General features: G+C 36.9%; 1 protein-coding gene and 1 pseudogene across 1 annotated transcript in view; one reads left to right on the plus strand and one right to left on the minus strand.

The window, feature by feature from the left end:
• The window catches only part of LOC101577692, a 16,724-nt pseudogene extending 10,566 nt beyond the window's left edge, over positions 1-6,158 (minus strand).
• The window catches only part of Scn1a (sodium voltage-gated channel alpha subunit 1), a 172,278-nt gene that overhangs the window by 38,569 nt on the left and 114,358 nt on the right, over positions 1-19,351 (plus strand). Inside the window, exon 2 of the mRNA XM_004646393.2 lies at positions 14,479-14,575. The gene's annotated coding sequence lies outside the window, so the exon portion shown is untranslated. The remainder of the gene's footprint in view (positions 1-14,478; positions 14,576-19,351) is intronic.

Genomic DNA, 19,351 nt, shown 5'->3' on the forward strand with positions numbered 1-19,351 from the left:
GCCAGCCCGATCTAGTAGTAAGACCCTGAACACCCTTCAGACCCTTGCCTAAAAAATAAAAAATAAATTTATTTTGAAGAGACTATACTAATAATTGATATGACGTTAGAAACGGTACACATTTAGAAGACCAAGACAAGTATTCAAGCACTATTTTTGTATTACACATTGCTGTCAAGCTTTCATCTGTTCCTCAAATACGTATAATTATAGGTTCACTGTTATCTAAGAGAATTACTCATTTTCTCCAAGAGATCCAAGAGTCACATTACATCTCAAAGCAGGGTAACATTGCAGTATTAATTGCCATTTTATCTTAAAGTCATTTATATCTTTTAGAAATAATTTTGGTGTATACATGTAATTCCCAAGGGATGATCTATATACAATACTTTGAAGTTTCTAAAGTGACATTATTTTCAAGGTCACTTGACATGACCTGGTAATATGTCTTCTCTTCCTAATTTTGGTAGTGGCATTGACAGCCACTTACTTCTGTCTTCTAACAGAACTGCAAATCTCTGAGGTGCCACCCCCACCCCAGGCGTTTTCAAGGGTCAGAGGAAATTGATCTCGCCAGTTCAGGGCTGGGCTGGATTGTTTAAGGGCGATTCCATTGTGCTTGCCAAAGATTAGATTAGCACTGGGTTCCTGACCTCATACTAATTAATGAAATATGAGGAAAGTCTGCCTCAGGGCTTCTAGAAGACACTTTGCACCTGAGAAAAAGCCACAAGCATTTAAAAAAAAAAAAAAAAAAAAAACCTGTCAAAAAAAAAAAAAAAAAAAAAAAAAAAAAAAAAAAAAACCTGTCCTCTTCTTACGAATTCTGCCTCTCTAAGCCTGACGACACTCTTCAGCCACTGCAGCATTTGATCGGTCATGAATTCTGACTGTGGAACAGACAGGAGCACAGTGTGAGTCTCTAGTAAAATTACTGAGTCACCAACTGAACTAACGCTGAAGCCTCCTCTTTCTCTGGAATTTCTTGGTTTATACCATGTTGAAACCAAAACCTTCTTAACCAGTAACACAGCTGAGCTTTGTTTGTACAGTGGCAGAATCATAGCCAATGAGGTTTATCCAAGGTGCAATTATTGATAATTGAAAACAATTGACTAATTTATATATAAAGTTTAATGTCATTGAGACTATCTGAAATTATAGTAAGCCTACTATTATATTTATGATGAATGTATATACTAGTCAGTCATTGTAGTAGACAAGAGTAGACATGGAATCAACAGTCTTTTAGCTGTTACAGTAATATTATTGAGCTCCAAACAGAATAATCAGAAAGCTGATCAGACCAAGAGATAATTTCTTCATCCATTTTCTTTATTCATAAAAATGAGTAATGTTTATTTACTCATTTAAGAAATATGGAGTTGGCCAAATAGCTCAGTGGATTAAAGCTCCTGCAAGCAAGTGCAAGGGCTGGGGATTCAATCCCCAGGCCTGCCATGCCAGCCTTGTGCATGGCACTGAGATGACAATTGAGGCTGGATGTGGTGGCATGTGCCTGTAATCCCAGCTCTTGGGAGGCCATAAGCAGGCAGATCACTACGAGTCCAATCTAGTAGTGAGAGCCTGAACACCCTGTAGACCCTTCCCTAAAACACAGAAAAAAAAAATACGTTTTAAATATCTTCTGTACATAAGACTATGGGTATCAACTCATTTATTCTTAAGTACTGAGATTCTAAGTAAAAATATAACCCCTTACTGCTATTTTAAAACATTTCTGAACTCTCCTCATGACCAACTGTCAGACACCACTTCAGTGTTCTGCAATTTAGTCCTGACCCTACTTACCTGGAGTCACCCTTAGACCTCACGAGTTAAGGGCTCAGTCCTGTATGACTAGCCCACTCCAGACATCAACTCCAAGTCTCAGGTTTCAGTACTTGTGAGTAACCGACTATAAATCAGGACCCACAACCCACCACCTCACCGAATTCAATAATTTACTAGAACATCTCACAATCTTGCAACACAAACAGTCAATGTAAAACTGCATGCCAGGAAGTTTGGGGGAGAGCAGTTTACTGAATCCCAGAGTCTAGTATTTTCATGGCGGGTGCTTGCATCATCATGGTTGAGTAGATCACAGACCCTGGTGGTTAGCACAGCCTGCAGCCTCTTTCCCTTTCCTAGAGGCTAACATTGGGGCTGAGAGTTCTGCTTTTCTCACCTGGCCTTGGTCTTTCAGGTCCAGATGTACAATCTAGGTAGCCACCAATCAGCTTTGTAGCATACCAAAAGATACTGTCATCACTCTGGAGCTTCCAAGGATTGTGGGTGCTCTTCTGTGAGAAACTGAGTCAAAGACCAAAGTCTATGACAAAAATACTTGAATCATGATTTACACTTAGGAAATCACAAGGAGCTCAGGGCCAGAAACCAAGATGAAGACCAACAAAGAGTTCTTACATTATAATAGAACAAGCTTATAAAAATTTTAAAACAGATCATTATTTCTTTGAGTCTCTGAATGTATTATATACCATCTCCAAACCTCAAAACTACTAATCTTAACACAAGTCAAGCTTCCTATTTATATGGATTAATGTCTTCATGCAAATTTGATGATGTATCATGGTGTTCAGAAAGGGTTCAATATTACAACTTGAATTGTGGGGAAAAAAAGGTTTTTTTATTATAATGCCCAATATAATATCAGCAGTAATTACTAAGCTTTCACAAAAGAACATTAAATATATATTGTTTTCATAAGTTCTGTAGTTATTTCTATAAAATTCTCAAGACTTTAAAGTCCTACAGAAGAGTAATTTTTTTAAAAAAAAAAGATCAAGACATTCTGATTCAAAAATAGAAAAGGAGGCAATCAAATAATGATCATAAGTTATATGATTGTTAGTATGGTCTTGTTCTTTTTCATAGTTTAATACTTTTCAACACATTTATGATGCTGTGGAACCTTCATTACAAGCTCAGTTTGAAAACATTTCCATCAGGCTGGAAAATAAAACGAGTGTCCACATGTGTGTACCCTCCATTCCCATTCCCAGCCCTAGGCAGATGCTATTTTACGTGGTCTCTGCTTGTTTCCTATAAATGAAGCTAAGCCTTATGTCATATTTTATGACTTCCTTCTTTTGATAACATAGAATTTTTAAGGCTCATCTATGTTTTAGCAAAAAGTAGTGCTTTATTGTTTTCTACTTCCTGATAGTATTCCATTGTCTAGATATATTCTGTTCTGTGTTACCACTCGCCAGTTAATGGACATGTGAGTGTTTTCTACCTCTTGACTGTTATGAATACTGCTATGAATGCTACCATACAACTCTGTACAGATACATCTTTTCATGTATCTTGGTTACATATACCTAAAAATGCAAAGATTGAGTCGCATAATGAATCTGCAAGGTATATTGTAACAAAATTGCTAATGTGTTTTCCAAAATGTCTGGACCAGTTTACAATTCCAACCACAATATATGAAGACTCCAGTTTCTCTACGTCCTCATGAACACTTACGATGTCTCTTTCATCATAACCATTTTAATTTGCATGGGGCAAGATTTCACTGGGCTTTTGGTTTGCATTTCTGTTATGAATAGACTGATACTGAATATTTTGGATATGTTTATTATTTGCTCATGTATCTTTTATGGACAAATGTCTATTCTAAATCTTGTTTTAGGGGTACTTTTCTTTTTTCTTCTTTGTTATTGATTTAAACAGTCCTCTATGTAGAATATAATCTTTTGTCAAATACATGACTTGCAAATATTTTCTTCAGTGGGACCAATAATAACAGTTACTAATTGCAGAATCTTTTTAAAGTGGAATGATGTACCATTTTCTAAAAATGCCCTCTGGAAAGGGGCAAACTGCATCAAACAAATGTGTAAACATCAAGACAACATTAAGGAAACTTCACGTTCTTTTTTTCTATGACAGAAACTGTAGACTAGGGACTATTATGCAAGTTATTCTCCTTAGGACTTAGATCATTTGAAACATTTCAAAGATATATTGAAATATTATCTCATTCTGATTTAGAAATGCTCTCCTGCAGATGAAGTATTTTCTGTTATTTTATTCGCTGGGGAGGAAGCTCTTTTTCAGGACTGTGCGCTAATTGTTTCCTCTCTCCTAAGAAGTCGTCTCCTCTCTTACCAGCACCTCCTGAGGCAAAGTGCCTCATTCATCTCAAAGAGAAAGAAACTGTAATAAAATCTATGGGCCAAGAAATATCAGTTGAAGATCTCACATCTATAATGCACCTTAATTTACTTTTAAAAGAAATTATTCTAAAAGAGAGAACTATAAAACACTGAAAGGAAATGGTTGCTGAATGGGTCCTTAGAATTGACCTCATCTAGCCCTTCATTTTATGAGCTCTTCTGTGACATCAGTTTTAAATCAGATATTTTAGAATGAAAAATTGAAGATTAAAGGAGATAAAATGATGCATCCCTGCTCAAAACAACAAGTTCCTGAGTTTTGCATTATTTCTTTTTCTATTATTTCATTATTTCTTTTTCTATGAAACACACTTGCCTCTACCACAACGCCTTTGTCTTTACTCTTCCATACTCTATTATAATCTCTTTTTCCATCATATCTAATAAGATATCTTTTCCTTCTTTCTGAAACTTCTACCTTCCCTTTAGCTACAGTAAAGGTGCATCCCTCCCTAATAAACATGGCTCTTGAAAAGACCCTCCACTCCATTCTCCATTTCTCCTTGCCCATTTACTTCTTCATCCATGGCAATAACTGTTACAGTCTAACACTGAATGTTCGTTGAAGTGCTTCAGGACACGCATGTTGCTCAGTCACGGAATTCTCCCAGTGGTTGCTTGTTAGATTATGCTGTAACATGAGGCAGTATTTATTATGATCTCTTTCTTACTCTCTTCCTTGATATCCTCTCCTAGAAAATTGCAGTGACTTATCTTCAGCAAAAGTTAACAGTTACATTTTTAATAAGAAAGAAAACATTCATTTTGATAGATTGTTAGCTCCACTATTGTCCTTAGAGAATTCTGGTGACTCTGACACTGCCTCTTTTCAATTTTTCTCTCTTCTATCCAGAAATAACACCAATAAAAGAATTGACTACCTACATTCCGTTTCATTTCAAATCGCTCACTCATTCTTCCACTCAACAGACATTTATAATCATCGTACCAGGCATGATGCCATGAGCACTGAGATATTTCCACAAATATGGCATAATGGAAAGAGCCGAAGGCTAGAATTAGGCAAAGCAGTGTTCACAGGCCAGCTCTTTTGTAACTCTTCAATTACTATTATTCTTTTTCTGATTTTTGTTCTCATTTGTAAATTAGTGATGATAATATATACTTTCAAATATTACCACTTCTAAAGTTGTTTGCCAAGTATGTACCACAATGCTTGGCACCAAGTAGGTGCTTTTAAGTATTATTAGCATTCTGCTTTGCTATTTTTTCGAAGTGGTCCAAAACAGCATATCAATTTCATATATCTCAGGTATCTTCAACCCATTCCCTCTGTCTTCCTAGAATATTTTTTTTCGTTTTATTAAAATTCATCTCTCACCTCCTTAGGGGACTTCTTACCAACATTTCTGCCCATTTTCGTGTCCTAAAAGAACTGTTTATGTCTTCTACTCTACCTATGTCTCATAGATAATTTACTGTTACTTTTGCACAGTAGTATTTATAACTTATTGATATCCAGGCGTGTCTCTCCACATAGTATGCCTGATCCTTCAGAACGTATCTTTCATGCATCTACCCCAAACCCAAAATCAAGATTGGGAACTGGTAGGCAGCTCAAAAATTATCTATTCTTTTTTTTTTTCTTTCAATGTGTCCCAGCCAGTGACAGAATATATACTTCATCATGAGTGACAGAGTAAGGCGGTACAGAGGAGGGAAGACTAATCGTTGCCTACGACCCCCTCCTCCTCTCAGAGCCAACACCAGGTGCAAGACAGAAGCACCTAGAATCTTGTAGTCAGCTGCTGTCTTCCCATCATTCTTCTCATCATGTTTGCTGCTATAGATGAGTCGCTGCTGTTGTGGCGGGATTCCCTCTTTCTCGTCCACACACTCCTTGATTCTCTTCACCTTGTCTGTAGGTTCAGTGTCAACCTCAATCTCCTTTCTGGACAGTGTCTTCACTTGAATTAGCATCTTCTTCCCTAGTTGAGGTTGTAAGTGGATAAATTGGTGTGTTTCCTGCTGCGGGCAAAGCTTCGGCCAAGCATTATCTATTCTTGAACAGGATTGAACCATGACTTTATGGTACAAAAGCTTTGCATCAGCCACAGAACAGACATTAAAAATCACTGAAACTAGTTCTCAACAGTCATTTTTCTCTATATCTACACCACCAGTGAAAATTACATTGCTTAAATAGTTCTGAATATACTTAGCAAAAAAAAACCTCAGTTACTTCTGGATACAAATAAATATCTTTCACCACAAATGATACAATATATATTTCTTAGAGGTAATTGTTGTATTTACTGTCCACACTTCAAGTTTAAATTAGTAATGTACCCAATGAGAATGTAATTCTTCAAACTTAAAGTAAGATTATTTCTTTAAAACTTACATTGATACAAGTAAAATAAATCATTGTACCTATACTCTTAAAAATTCAAATATTTCTTACATTATTATTTTAAATCTCATGATTTCTTTTTGCCTTTATGCATGAAATTAAAGTTTATCTTTCTAGATTACTATTTAGGTACATAGTCATTTGGATATTATATTACTTTTGTTATTGCTTTATGAAATAGTCTAGCATGAAACTTTTAACATATAGTATCTTTAAAATCCAAAACTGGAAGAGATGTTTGTATGCCAAATGGTTTTTATATATTTTTATTAATTTTATTGATAAACAAATAGCAATGAGACAGTTTCAAAAGGTTTTTATATTTAAACATAAATTTACTTACTGACTTTAAAAAGAGGAAGAAAATTTATTTTTCTTATAATTTTTTGGAAGGCTGTACTGGGAATCAATCTAAGTACAGTGCACTTGCCAGGCAGGCACTTGCCCCACTGAGCTTTATCCCTGGCCCTTCTCATAACTTTAATGAATAAAAAAGCCTTACAAATCCCACACTTACACCACTAGCTCAAAGGTTATAATCCTTTACTATTACCTAGCATAAGTCCATGGCATACACAGGCCTACACAAATATATACCTAGACATATGCATTTGCATTTCTTGTTGTGAATTATATAATGAGAGACATCAAATTGATAGGTTTCAAAGAAAGAGGATAAAGATTTCTAGTCATAGGTATTCCATTTTAAGCAAGAAGGGGAAAAAAGAAGAAAACTATTGCTACTCATTCATAGACTGTGAAGTAAAATCACACACACACACACACACACACACACACACACACACAAACCCATAGTATTTGTAGGAATGCACACACTGTTTTGTTAGCCAAATTGATGGGCTTGATGAAAAGGCAAATTTAGAAGTCTGTTTTTGAGAAGTGGTTAAACAGCTTCAGAAATTCCTCTTCATTCTTTGAAATCCCTCTGAAAGTAAAATAAAAAGAACAAAAATTACACAAGTTGAAATTGATAATTCATCTAGGACAGCACAGAATAAAAACCACTATGATTTTATAAAAAACATACTATGGTGTGTGCATTCCTGTTACTACGGTACTGTGGATGGAAGTTACGCAGGCCAATTGGACTTCCTTCGGAGGCAAAGAAACTAGGTTAATCAAGGCAAACAGATATCACTCATCCGGGCTTCAGGAAAACTTTTGAATTCTTGTATAGGTATACAGTACATAGTTTGAGAAAGGTATGATCTCTCATCACTGGTTCACAGTTTTTATACAAGAATCATGAAGGATGGCCAAATGAAAGAAATTGAACACTTAATTTCAGTTAATGATAACCACATACACTGACAACTAGGTTTTATGAAGGCAGTTACTCTATGAAGGAATATGCATTTTATCAAGCACCAGCATATATTATGTTTAAAAGGTTATGGTGTATATGTTGTCTTTATAAAGTGCATCTTTAGCATGAATCCAAAGCTGAAGCAGGCATTGCAGATTAGAATCTTCAGAATTAATCTGAGCCTGAGACTAGGTGTGGTGGTATGCGCCTGTAATCCCAGCTCTTGGGAGGCTGTAAACAGGCGGATCACTATGGATCTGATCTAGTAGTGAGACCCTGAACACCCTGTAGACCATTCCCTAAAATACAAAAAAAGAGAGAAAGAAAGAAAGAAAGAAAGAAAGAAAGAAAGAAAGAAAGAAAGAAAGAAAGAAAGAAAGAAAGAAGAAAGGAAGAATTAGTCTGAGCTTGATTGTCTGCCTGTGTTTGCTTGCATTGTATCGCTTTTAGGGAGTGTTCAAGTATCCAAGATAGCAATGATACTCAATACTCTGGAGAAATGTATTAATTACAATCTATTGAAATCAGTCCAAAGACTATTTCTGTGTAATAACTTTTCTCTGATCTGAATGTTGAAATTGAAAATGAATGTTTAAGTGGTACGTGGTAAATGATACTAATAGCTTCAAGGAAATACAGTAATAGGAAACAGACAGGCAGTGAAACTTTAGAAGTTGGTCCATCAAGACAGGAGAGTCTCGAAGATACTCTCTCAGGCTTTCACAGAGAGCACATTGGCCAAGCATTGGCCGTGACTCATCCACATGGCTGCACTGACAAAGGTTCTACAATCTGAGGTACAGGATCTCAGGACAAATCCTGAGGGCATTTCACTGACCTTCTCAGACCAAAAAGCTACAACTCTTGTTGCACAGGTCCTGCTTTACCTTGGTCTTAACCATCCAGCAGAAAAGTATGAAGACAAAATTATAAGAAATAAAGCCAGGCTGTTAAGTTGAGCTGTGGGGGACTCAGGTCAATAATTTCTGACATTGCCAGTTAAACAGAAGACCCAAAGCTATTATGGGCTACTGGACTCTTTTAGAATATTTTGCTGAGTTTACACACCTATAATATTCAATAACGGAACTTAGAAAAAATGGGGTATATAGATGAATGTCCATTTGTATCTGTGTATTCAAAGTGATTGGGATAGATATATAGTTACATTCTGTTAATGAATAGAATGATTTGTTCTAATGGAGTTTGTAAATAGGATCACAAGTCCGCATCTTGTACAGCAATTAACCACTAAGAAGAATATATGCAGTGTATTATTTGTTGAAAAATAAAAAAAAATAAAAAAATAAAAAAATAAAGGACAGAAAAAAAAAAAGAAAAGAAATGAGCAAAACCTATTGACTAACAGGTCAACTACTTTCACCCCTAAAAAGTCTGAGAGGACCTGTCAGCCTTGAGATCCCTGACTCACTGTCAGCCAGCAGCCCTCTGGCCAGGCTGCGGGATGCAGAGAGAGCTGTGAGGTGGCTTTTGTGCAGGCTATGGCACAAAAACAGAAAAGTGGGTTCCTTCCCTGGGGGGGTGGGCAGTGCATTAGGAACAACCCTTTCTCCTCTGTTCTAACTTAGAAGCCCAAGTTAAATTTCAGAGATACAGATTGCCAAAACTGACACCATAGTGCTAATAAACTCCAGGAAAAAAATCTAAAAAAAAAAAAAAAAAAAAAAAACAAGGCAGAAAAAAAAATAAAAAAAAAAAAAAAAAAAAAGACAGGAGAGTCTCTAGTGGAATTTTGATTCACATAAAACATAGTTTAAATCAGGAAAACCTATAGTGACATGGTTGAAAAGTTAGTCATGAGATTGGTATTGATGGAGTCACTAACGTTTTGTATTTAACAAGAAATAGTAAGTAGCTGTTGTTTCTTATTAACAGGATGCATAAGAGAATCATGGAATATCTTTATACTAAGAGATTAATTTTATTGTTTAACATGCTCCACTTTTTTTAATTTCTGAGAATTAAAGCCAGGGTCTTGTACATATGAGACAATCACACCTCAGACCTCCTCATATTTTACAAATACTGCTGGTTTGTACACAGATGTGAACCAAGTAAATAAAGGTATTATAATCACTTAAAACATAACAGTAATTTTTGCTGTGGGAACTATGTACAGGAGTCCAGCATCGTCTTTTTTGCTTTTTTCTCTTTTATTTATTATTATTATTTTTTTTTTTTTTTTTTGGAGGAACCAGGGATTGAACTCAGGCCCTTGTGCTTGCCAGGCAAGCACTTATTCTACTGAGCCATCTCCTGGGCCCCATTTTTTTTGCTTTTCTTATTGCCATTATTTTATTAGAGTGTCTATGCCGTGTGTGTGTGTGTGTGTGTGTGTGTGTGTGTGTGTGTGTGTGAAAATTTTCAGCTTGGAGAAAACTAATAGGAGATATAACTATATTCATTGTATGCAGGTCTGTGACAATAGGAGCCTGAAACTGTATGTTTCTCTCCGTGGAAAGATAAAACACTTGAAATTGACATAAACTACATCAAGGCAAAACATTCACGTCTTTCTTTTCTGGTTTCAAAAATGAACTCAACCTATTTTATTAAATCAAATATAACGTCAAACCAAATAATAAAGATCAAACAAGGCAAAAGGACTGGTGGCGCAGATGTTGCCAAATGCTGAAGCTCAGTCCTGATTTTTGTTTGGTCCTGAGTTTGCCTCTGGCTTCCTAATGCCTGACACAGAAGCTGGCAGGGACTCCAGGTTCTGTACGGGTCATGCTGCTGACCCAGGAAAGCTCATGATTAAAGGAGAGCACACTGCAAAATTCCGCTGCCTATTCGTGCTGTTAGCATGTACCTGGGGATAGCTATGATTTCACAGTCTCTTGGTGATTTATTGATTAGTTGATTAGTATTTTATAATCCTTTTCTTATTGAATTCAGCTCCAATATTTGCCTAGCAACTAAATTATTAGAAGGTGGAACTTCTAGCAATACACCCCCAGCATAGGGCTGATATTTTTATCATGCCCAACTTATTTTCTGCTTTTGGACTGACTTTCAAACATTTAAAACACTAGATATTTTTATACTAAGTGTCTTCACATTTTGAAGTGGAACATTCAGAATGTTATTCCTTATCCCTGGCAGAAGATTATATAATAACATCTAAAACTGTGACTATCTGTGGAAAATAAATTTGACTCAATTTAAATTCTGAGCACAACTTACTGTCAACTACGCCAAAACTTGTTCTAACAGATGTTCTTTGGAGGATAAATTGATTATTTAAAAGACATTTTCAAACACTCAACTTATTAAGTGATTCCATTTGTAGGTGGCACATTTTGATAGATTTATCAGGATATAATTTAACTCAAACTCCAGTCAGTCTGTAAAAGGTAACTTTTCCGATAGGTAAGGTATAATGATAGCCTCTTTTTTCTAGTTTTTTTGTTTTTTATTTATGTATTTCGTACAGTGTTTCACTACATAGCTTGGACTCCTATTGATCCTCCTGTTTTTATCCTAGGATTACAGGGATGCACCACCATGCCTGGACTTGGTCACTGGCTCTGTGTGCCCCAGGGACAGGGCCCACATGGCATGCCAGACCGGGAATTGAACCCTCATCCCTGAGCTTGCCAAAGCAGGTGCTTAGTCCACTAAGCTATCTTGACGTCTCTTCTAGTTAGTTTTTTTTTAATCATCTCTTATAGCACAGAGCTTTAATATCCCAATTCTACATTGGTCCAAGTGTTTAAAATTACGTTAAGTTCTTTTCAGGGAATGATTTTGTCTGTTTTTAAAAATCTAACTATCATAATATAGGTAATGACACAACTTCTCAGTGATGATACATGTCAACTTTTTAAAAATTTTTTATTTATTTATGTGTATGTGTGTGTGTGTGTGGCCAGCTCAGCCCCCCAGGGGGCAGGGCTGGCTGGCATGTGGTGCTGGGGGATTGAACTGCGGTCCCTTGTGCTTTGCTAAGCTTGCTCTAAGTAGGTGCTTTAGACCACTGAGCCATCTCACCAGCCCCGATATATGTCAACTTTATAAATCTTTTCAATAAAATATTATCCTTTCTGCCTGAACTAGTTTTGAAACAACATTGTTGAACTGTAAAACATGAGATTCTGATTCAAGTCTCAAAAATAAGCTATCTGAACAGGACTAATGATTTCATTATCTGTGATACTATGAGCTTTGTCAAACCTCTGTTGCCTTCTCTATAACATCAGCAGTTAAAATAATAACTTAAGAATGTGTTATGTGGCAAGTATTTTCATATTATACTTATGTCAAAGAATAGTTGCCTTTAAGGAATAATAGCAGCTTCACGGGCCAGAGATGCAGCTCAGTAGCATAGTGCCTGCCTGACAGGCACTATTGTGAGGTCCTGTGTTTGATTTCCAGTTTAAAAAAAAATAAAAATCTTCCAACTAGCATAAGTAAAGCAGACTATTTGTGAGATTATTGTGAGAACTTACAAAGACCAACATATAGGCAAACTACAGGTTGCATTAAAACAAAGAAGTTAAAAACCAAAGCCAAATAATGCACACCTTTTGTTACTTTACTGTTTCTTTGTGCTTCTCCTCTTTTTGCTGTTTTGTTTGCTCATGGATAGACTCAGCTTCCAAAGATGAAGCTCTGGGTCGCCCGAGGTTGTGTTCCCACAGCAATCTGACCCACTCACTATGACTCCCAACTTAAAGATTCCCAAAAGAGAACCCTACTGTGTCAAAGGTAAACTGTGAACTTACCAGATAATCAGTGTCCTCCTATAAACCATCAGACTAAAGCCATGGGAATGGGGTGAAATGTTTCCATGGTGTAGACGTAGCTCTCTGTGGCCACTTTTCAATACATGTTGTTATTAAAGAAACTGTTTTACAAGGTAGGTAATGACCAGGCAGGCATCTATATTGTGCCACTTTATAAGTGATAGAAGTGGAGATAGGTGAAGAAACTGGAATGACCAAAACTAAATTTTGAACCTAAATATTCTCTTTCTAAATTTTATGGATTCACCATGAAACTTTCAACATTGAAAAAAATAAATCTCTATAACAAAAATGATCCCTTCCAAATTTTAAATTCATAGATTTCTCTCTCATCAGCAAATTCTTGCATGAATTAATTCACTTCCTCAGGTACCGAAAACTTCCTTTTGAAATTTGTATAGGATGACTTCCCTAGTCCATTAATCTGATCGTGTCTCTCTATACATACTCACTAATCAAATATGATTTTTACATGCTAATCATTGAGACAAGAGATTCAAAGACAGCTTCTGAGTCTAAACTCATCTCTTTGGAACAAAGCCTTAGAGTGATCCTTCAGCTATACTTTCACATAGTTCTTTAGATGATTTTTATGAATGTGATGCATCCTCAAACTTTCATTTCTGTTAGACAAACAAGAAGCCAAAAAAAATTACCACCTAGTTACAATCTTAGTATTTGTGCTGTTAAAGCAAGCATACTCTTTTTTTATCTTTTTAAATGTTTTAAAAATTAATTTTATTCATATATTTTAGATACACACAATTATAACAGTCATCATAAGGAGTTTGTACCTGTACATAATATATCCTGATACTTCCTCTTTCCCTAATCCCTTCTCCTCTCTTCAACCCCACTTCCCCTCCTTATTTACAAAACTATTCTATGTTTTTCCCTTCTAATCTCTTGTCCTTCCCCTTACTCGCTTCTCTCCTACTCCCTTCTCAGTTCCCCTTCTCATTTGAACATTTTCTTTCTATTGTGTAATATCTGTTTGTTTGTTTGTTTGTTTGATATTTTAGGACAGGAACTACAGGGTTTATAGGGTCTCACTATGTAGATTTGACTCATAGTGATTCTCCTGTTTTCAGCCTCCCAAGCTCTGGGATTACAGGCATGTGCCACCACACCCAGTCTCAATCGCCCTCTCAGCGCACTCCATAGGCCAGGCCAGCATGCCAGGGATTGAACCCCTGCCACTGCATTCTGCCTAAGCAGACACTTTACTCCCTGAGCTATCTGCCCAGTCTTGTTGTACATTTTGATCCTTATTTGCCTTTCTGGTTTCTCACACCAGAGAAACAATATGACATTTAAACATGTATGTTAGATTTATTTCACTGAAGAGTATGGTCTCAAGAAGCACGCTAATTCCAATCTAGTTACTTTCTCCGATTACATCAGAGGGAGGAATGTGTGTCTAAGTGATTCTCTAAATTTGTATTTGGTCCTTGTGTTGGAGTTCTGTCCTCTGAGAGTAGCGTGCATGTTAGAAAGAGACAGAGCAAAATGAGAGTTGTTGCCTTTTCTTGGCCTGTGCCCAGAACAGATGAACCAGGGTGCACCATTGATTATGCACTCATTCACTTATTCATTCAAAATCTTTCAGAAAGCACCATGTGACACACATTTTTGTCTCTTATTATGTCATACAAAATTATTACACTTATTCTAGGGCAGTTGGGAGAGACACGGTGCCCAGAATTCACCTGCACTCTTATCCCTAGACATTCTTACTACCTGACTGCTTTTCCCCAATCCTGATGTTTTCTCTGCCTTCCTTTTTGGCAGAGAAAACCAACCAAGCAGCAGCAAAAGGATGTTGCCTTGCCCGTGTGCCCAGCGAGATATGTCAGCTTATGAGAAGTGCTGAGTAATGCCTGCAGAGGTAAGAGCCGCCCAGCCCTTTGTCTGAAGCACAACCAGCATCCTGTCAGGGCTGTTTAATCCTGGACGCTTTTGTCCTCTTTCTAAACTCAAGTCAGCATCAAACCGAATGAAACATACAATAAATACATCTATGAGAATTCTTTTATTCAACTCAGTAACATCTCACTCCCTCCTGTAAGAATCCCTTGATTTGTGGATTTGATGGATGAAAAATATTTATAATTGTTATTCCTCTACTTTCTAAAAATTGCTAAATGATTTCCTGAGCTAAACATCTTTTCTTTTATTCAGTGCCTAGCAAAATTAGTATTAGCTTAGTTACGTGAGTTTTCAAGGAGAAAATGACTTCTGAACAGTTGAAAGCAGCAGCTCCAAAAGAAAATGATTTTTATTTCCAGCTTTCTGAATCTCCACACTGCATTAACACAGAGCAGTACAGCTGTATGTTGAGTAACTTTTCCCATCAGTAAACCAGTTGTGCAGGTCTTCTTGCTATGGAATTCATTGTTCCACAGGGGTCAAAAATGAAAATGCCACAGTTGTTTTGTTAGATCCCAATGTGTGTTTCATGTGCATTGTGGTTAAATAAAATGTTAGCAATTGAAAGAGAATACAGTTGTGGTTTCAAATTACTTTGGGTAAATTGTGTTATTTTGAAACATGAAACAGGAAAATGAAATTCTTTGTGTTTTCTTTTTAAAAACTTTTTATTGGTAAAATAAAATAGAAGTCATTCGAAATGCATGGCTGAGGAGCAGAAGAGGAGATTGCTGGGCAGGAAAAAGAAATCCTCACCTCTGAATCGTTTGGTCAGGAGTAACAACAATAATAATGCACTGATAGGCAAAATGAAATGCTAGATTTTGAAAGTAATTTATGTTTTAGGAGTTTATTTTAAATGTTTTTATCATTATTCATTAGCCAAAAATTAGCATGGGGATTTAAATACGTATTACTCTTTCAGAACCTCATTTTGGTTATTAGTAGAGGATTTGTAATTAGTGTAAGTGTGTAACATGTTAGCTGAATTTTATAAGAAAATTTCTGTCTTGTGCCAGTGAGTGGTGAAGATAGCACAGGTCATGACTATTTAGGTGATGGTGAATGAGTGAGACCTAAGGGCCAGGCTTAGGTTTAAGGTTAGCTGAATGCTGCCAGTTTCCTAATTGTTCTTTTACCTTGGGATGGAATATATGTGTCACTTCTAAGACTGAAGAGAAAAGACATTTGCTTTGGGCTGTCCAAAGTTTACAGGAGTCACATAAATATTTAAGAGCCCCTTTCTGTTAGTTGTCGTGACCAGGTGTAGCATTTTCTCTGAGGTGGTATGAATGAGTTTCTCTTTCTTTCTTTATTGGGTTTTCATTGGGTTTACTTAGTAAATAGCAGAGTGATAAAATAAATAAGGAGGGAAAACATTGATGTGGAAAGAGGTACTAAACCAATTTTCTAGGAGAATCTCACATCTCAACAATAAAGAAAATCTGATTTTTAGCAAATGGAGCAACAAATATTAAACGTGTAAGGAGCTGGGCCTTCAAAAGCTTTCGCTTAAGGTTTCTGTTAAAAGCCAATTGAGGGCCGGAGAAATGGCTCAGTGGAATAAGCGCTTCCCTGGCAAGCGCAAGTACCTGAGTTCAATCCCCGGTTCTGAAAAAAAGAAAAAAAGGAAAATTTGAGGGGGCCGGGGAGATGGCTCAGTGGAATAAGTGCTTCCCTGGCAAGCTCAAGGGCCTGAGTTCAATCCTCGGTTCCTCCAAAAAAAAAAAAAAAAAAAAAAGCCAATTGAGGACCCTTCATTATTTATGCATATTGATGATTTAAATAAACTAGTTAACTATATTAATCCTAACACTTTATTTTTTCCATTCCATATATGCTCAAGAAACTAGCAGTGGTTTTATAATTTTTTTTTCCAGAACCAGGGGTTGAACTCAGGCCCTCGTGCTTGCCAGGGAAGCACTTATGCTTCTGAGCCATCTCCCCGGCCCCAGTTTTCATCAATTTAACAAGCACGTAACTAGCAAATTTTAAATTAAGATTTAGGTAACCTCACCATGTTCCCTAAACACTTCTGATCAGTAAACATTCATCTTTTCAACAAACATTGTTTCTGGTGGACCAGGAACTCCAGAAAGTGTTTCAAAATACAGCTGGGGAATTCCATCTGTTTGAATGACCTCAGAGCAAATGAACTGATCATTAATAAACCCAGTGGGGCCGGGCAGATAGCTCAGAGGACTAAAGCGCCTGCTTAGGCAGAGCGCAGCGGCCAGGGTTCAAGCCCTGGCATGCCATGCCAGCCGGGTCCCCAGGACACACTGAGATGGCGATTGAATAAGGATTTTTTTTTTCTATTGTCCTAGCATGCCTTCAGGGCACATTGGCCAGCGGGAGAGTTGTGAGGTTCGAACTCCAGCCACCTGAGGCTGACAGCTTTGTGGAAGCAGCCACTTAAAGGACTGAGCTAGGCCCAGGCTCCTTTTAAGATTTTTTTTTTTCTCCGAATGCCCTCAGGGGTGGTTTGGCTGGCTGCAGTGTTGTGGGGATCAAACTCCAGCAACCTCAGGCTGACAGCTTTGTGGAAGCAGCCACTTAAACAACTGAGCTAAGGCCAGGCCCCTGAGATGGCGATTGAGACGGGGCATGGTGGCGTGCACCTGTAATCCCAGCGTTTGGGAGGCTGAACACAGGAGAATCACTACAAATCCAATTTACCTAGTGAGATCCTGTAGATCCTGTACTAAATACAAAAGCTAAATAAATAAATAAAATAAACTCAATGTACCTTCTAGGAAGCACAAAGGCAGGGCTCTAAATGTAAAAATAGAGCCACATTTCTCTGGGAATTTTGTTTTATTGTACATCAGAACATTTGGTAGCATTGTCATCAGTGAAATTATATCAAATAGGTGTCCCCTCTCTGCATGTGCTTCCATTTATCCATCAGTCATGGGATGGGGAAAAGCAATGAGGAAAGAATTAGGTCGGTTCTGTGTTTTGGACTGAGTTTCCTACAACAGGCATTCATTTCTTTTTTTATTTTTTTCCATAATTTTATTGAGAAACAAATAGCAATGAGACAGTTTCAAACAAAATTGGTAGGACAGTTTCAATAATTAACACATTGCATACATTACATAATAAGAATTGCATACATTCTTCCGTGGTTAAATGCTGTACAAGATGCAGACACAATAACCTATTTAAAAACACCATTAGAACAAATCCCTCTATTGATTAAGAGAATGTAACTATATATCTCTCCTAACCACTTTGAATACACAGATACAAAATGGACATTCATCTGTATCCCCTTTTTTTGTTAAGTTCTGTTATTTGAATATTATAGGTGTGTAAACTCAGCAAAATATTCTAAAAGAGTCCAGGAGCCCATAATAGTATTCACTTGACTGGCAGTGTCAGAAATTGTTGACCTGAGTCCCCTACAGCTCAACATAACAACATGACTTTACTTCTTACATTTCGTTTTTATACTTTTCTGCTGCATGGTTAAGACCAAGGTAAAGCAGGACCTATGCAACAGAAGTTGTAGCTTTTGGGTGTGATAAGGTCAGTGAAATCCCCTCAGGATTTATCCTGAGATTCTGTACCTCAGATTGTAGATCCTTTGACAGTGTCAGCCATGTGAATGAGTCGTGGCCATTGCTTGGCCAATGTGCTCTCTGTGAAAGCCTGAGAGAATGTTTTCTCTCCATGTGACTCTCCTTAGGCACACTCTACACCATCGATCACTTTCCTCTTTGGCCCCATAATCACATTCATCATAAAATTTGGGACACTACCGAGTTACGTGATGTTACAGTACAAGTTCTCATATGTCCTGAGTCTTAATTGACCTTGGAAGGCTAGGGCCAAAATATTTGCTTTCCTGGCAGCCGTCCTTTTTCTCTAAATTTGGTCTGGAAACTTAGGTTGTTAACCCACCAGAAGAGAAGTTTATTGTTATTACCATACAACCTACACAGTTAAGCTTAACCTCACTATATCTGAATATCAAACATCTTAGGCATAACATGGAACAAGTATTTTTCATCAAGCATTGATATGTTGAACTTTAAGTCCCTGCAGAATATGATGAAAAAACATTTAAAAAATACAATATATCTTTAAAAATAGGCATAAAGAATTATATACTTCTTATGTTTACACATAAGTCCAAAAATCTAACCATATACAACCTTGAAGCAGGACAGTCCCACAATATTCATTTTCCTGTCTCTTGCCTTCACTCACCACCCCCTTCTTTTTGAAAAATCATCTACCTGAGAGATAGCACAGCTGCAACTGGCATGTCATGACAAGCAGCCTGTATTCAGAAGACCAGAATGACAGACACTCCAAGCATGAAACTAATATTAAAGATTACCATCTTCAGTGCAGTTGCTTATTTCACAGGTATCAGTAAATATAGTTAGTCAGGGTGAGAATCTTTCCAATTAACTGCTAGATTCAAAAATCTTCTGGAGATTCTCAGGATCATTGCCTTGCCCATCTACTACCTATAATTGAATGGCTTGACATTCTCATGTTTCCTAGCTCTTCTCCTTTCCCTCTCTTGATTAGTTAGTGCTCGAGATCCTGCTTTCCTTTTACTTGTATTATACCTTTATATTTGTATTTCTTCTTTTGAGTTCTTATGCTAGGGAAACTACACGATATTTGCACATGTGTGTCTGGTATATTTCACTTATGAGTACATCTTCAAGTGGCATCCACTTCAATATAAAGGCTTCGAGTTTATCATTCTTAA

Source organism: Octodon degus, unplaced genomic scaffold (assembly GCF_000260255.1).
Source record: "Octodon degus isolate 3935 unplaced genomic scaffold, OctDeg1.0 scaffold00267, whole genome shotgun sequence".
Lineage (NCBI taxonomy): Eukaryota > Metazoa > Chordata > Mammalia > Rodentia > Octodontidae > Octodon > Octodon degus.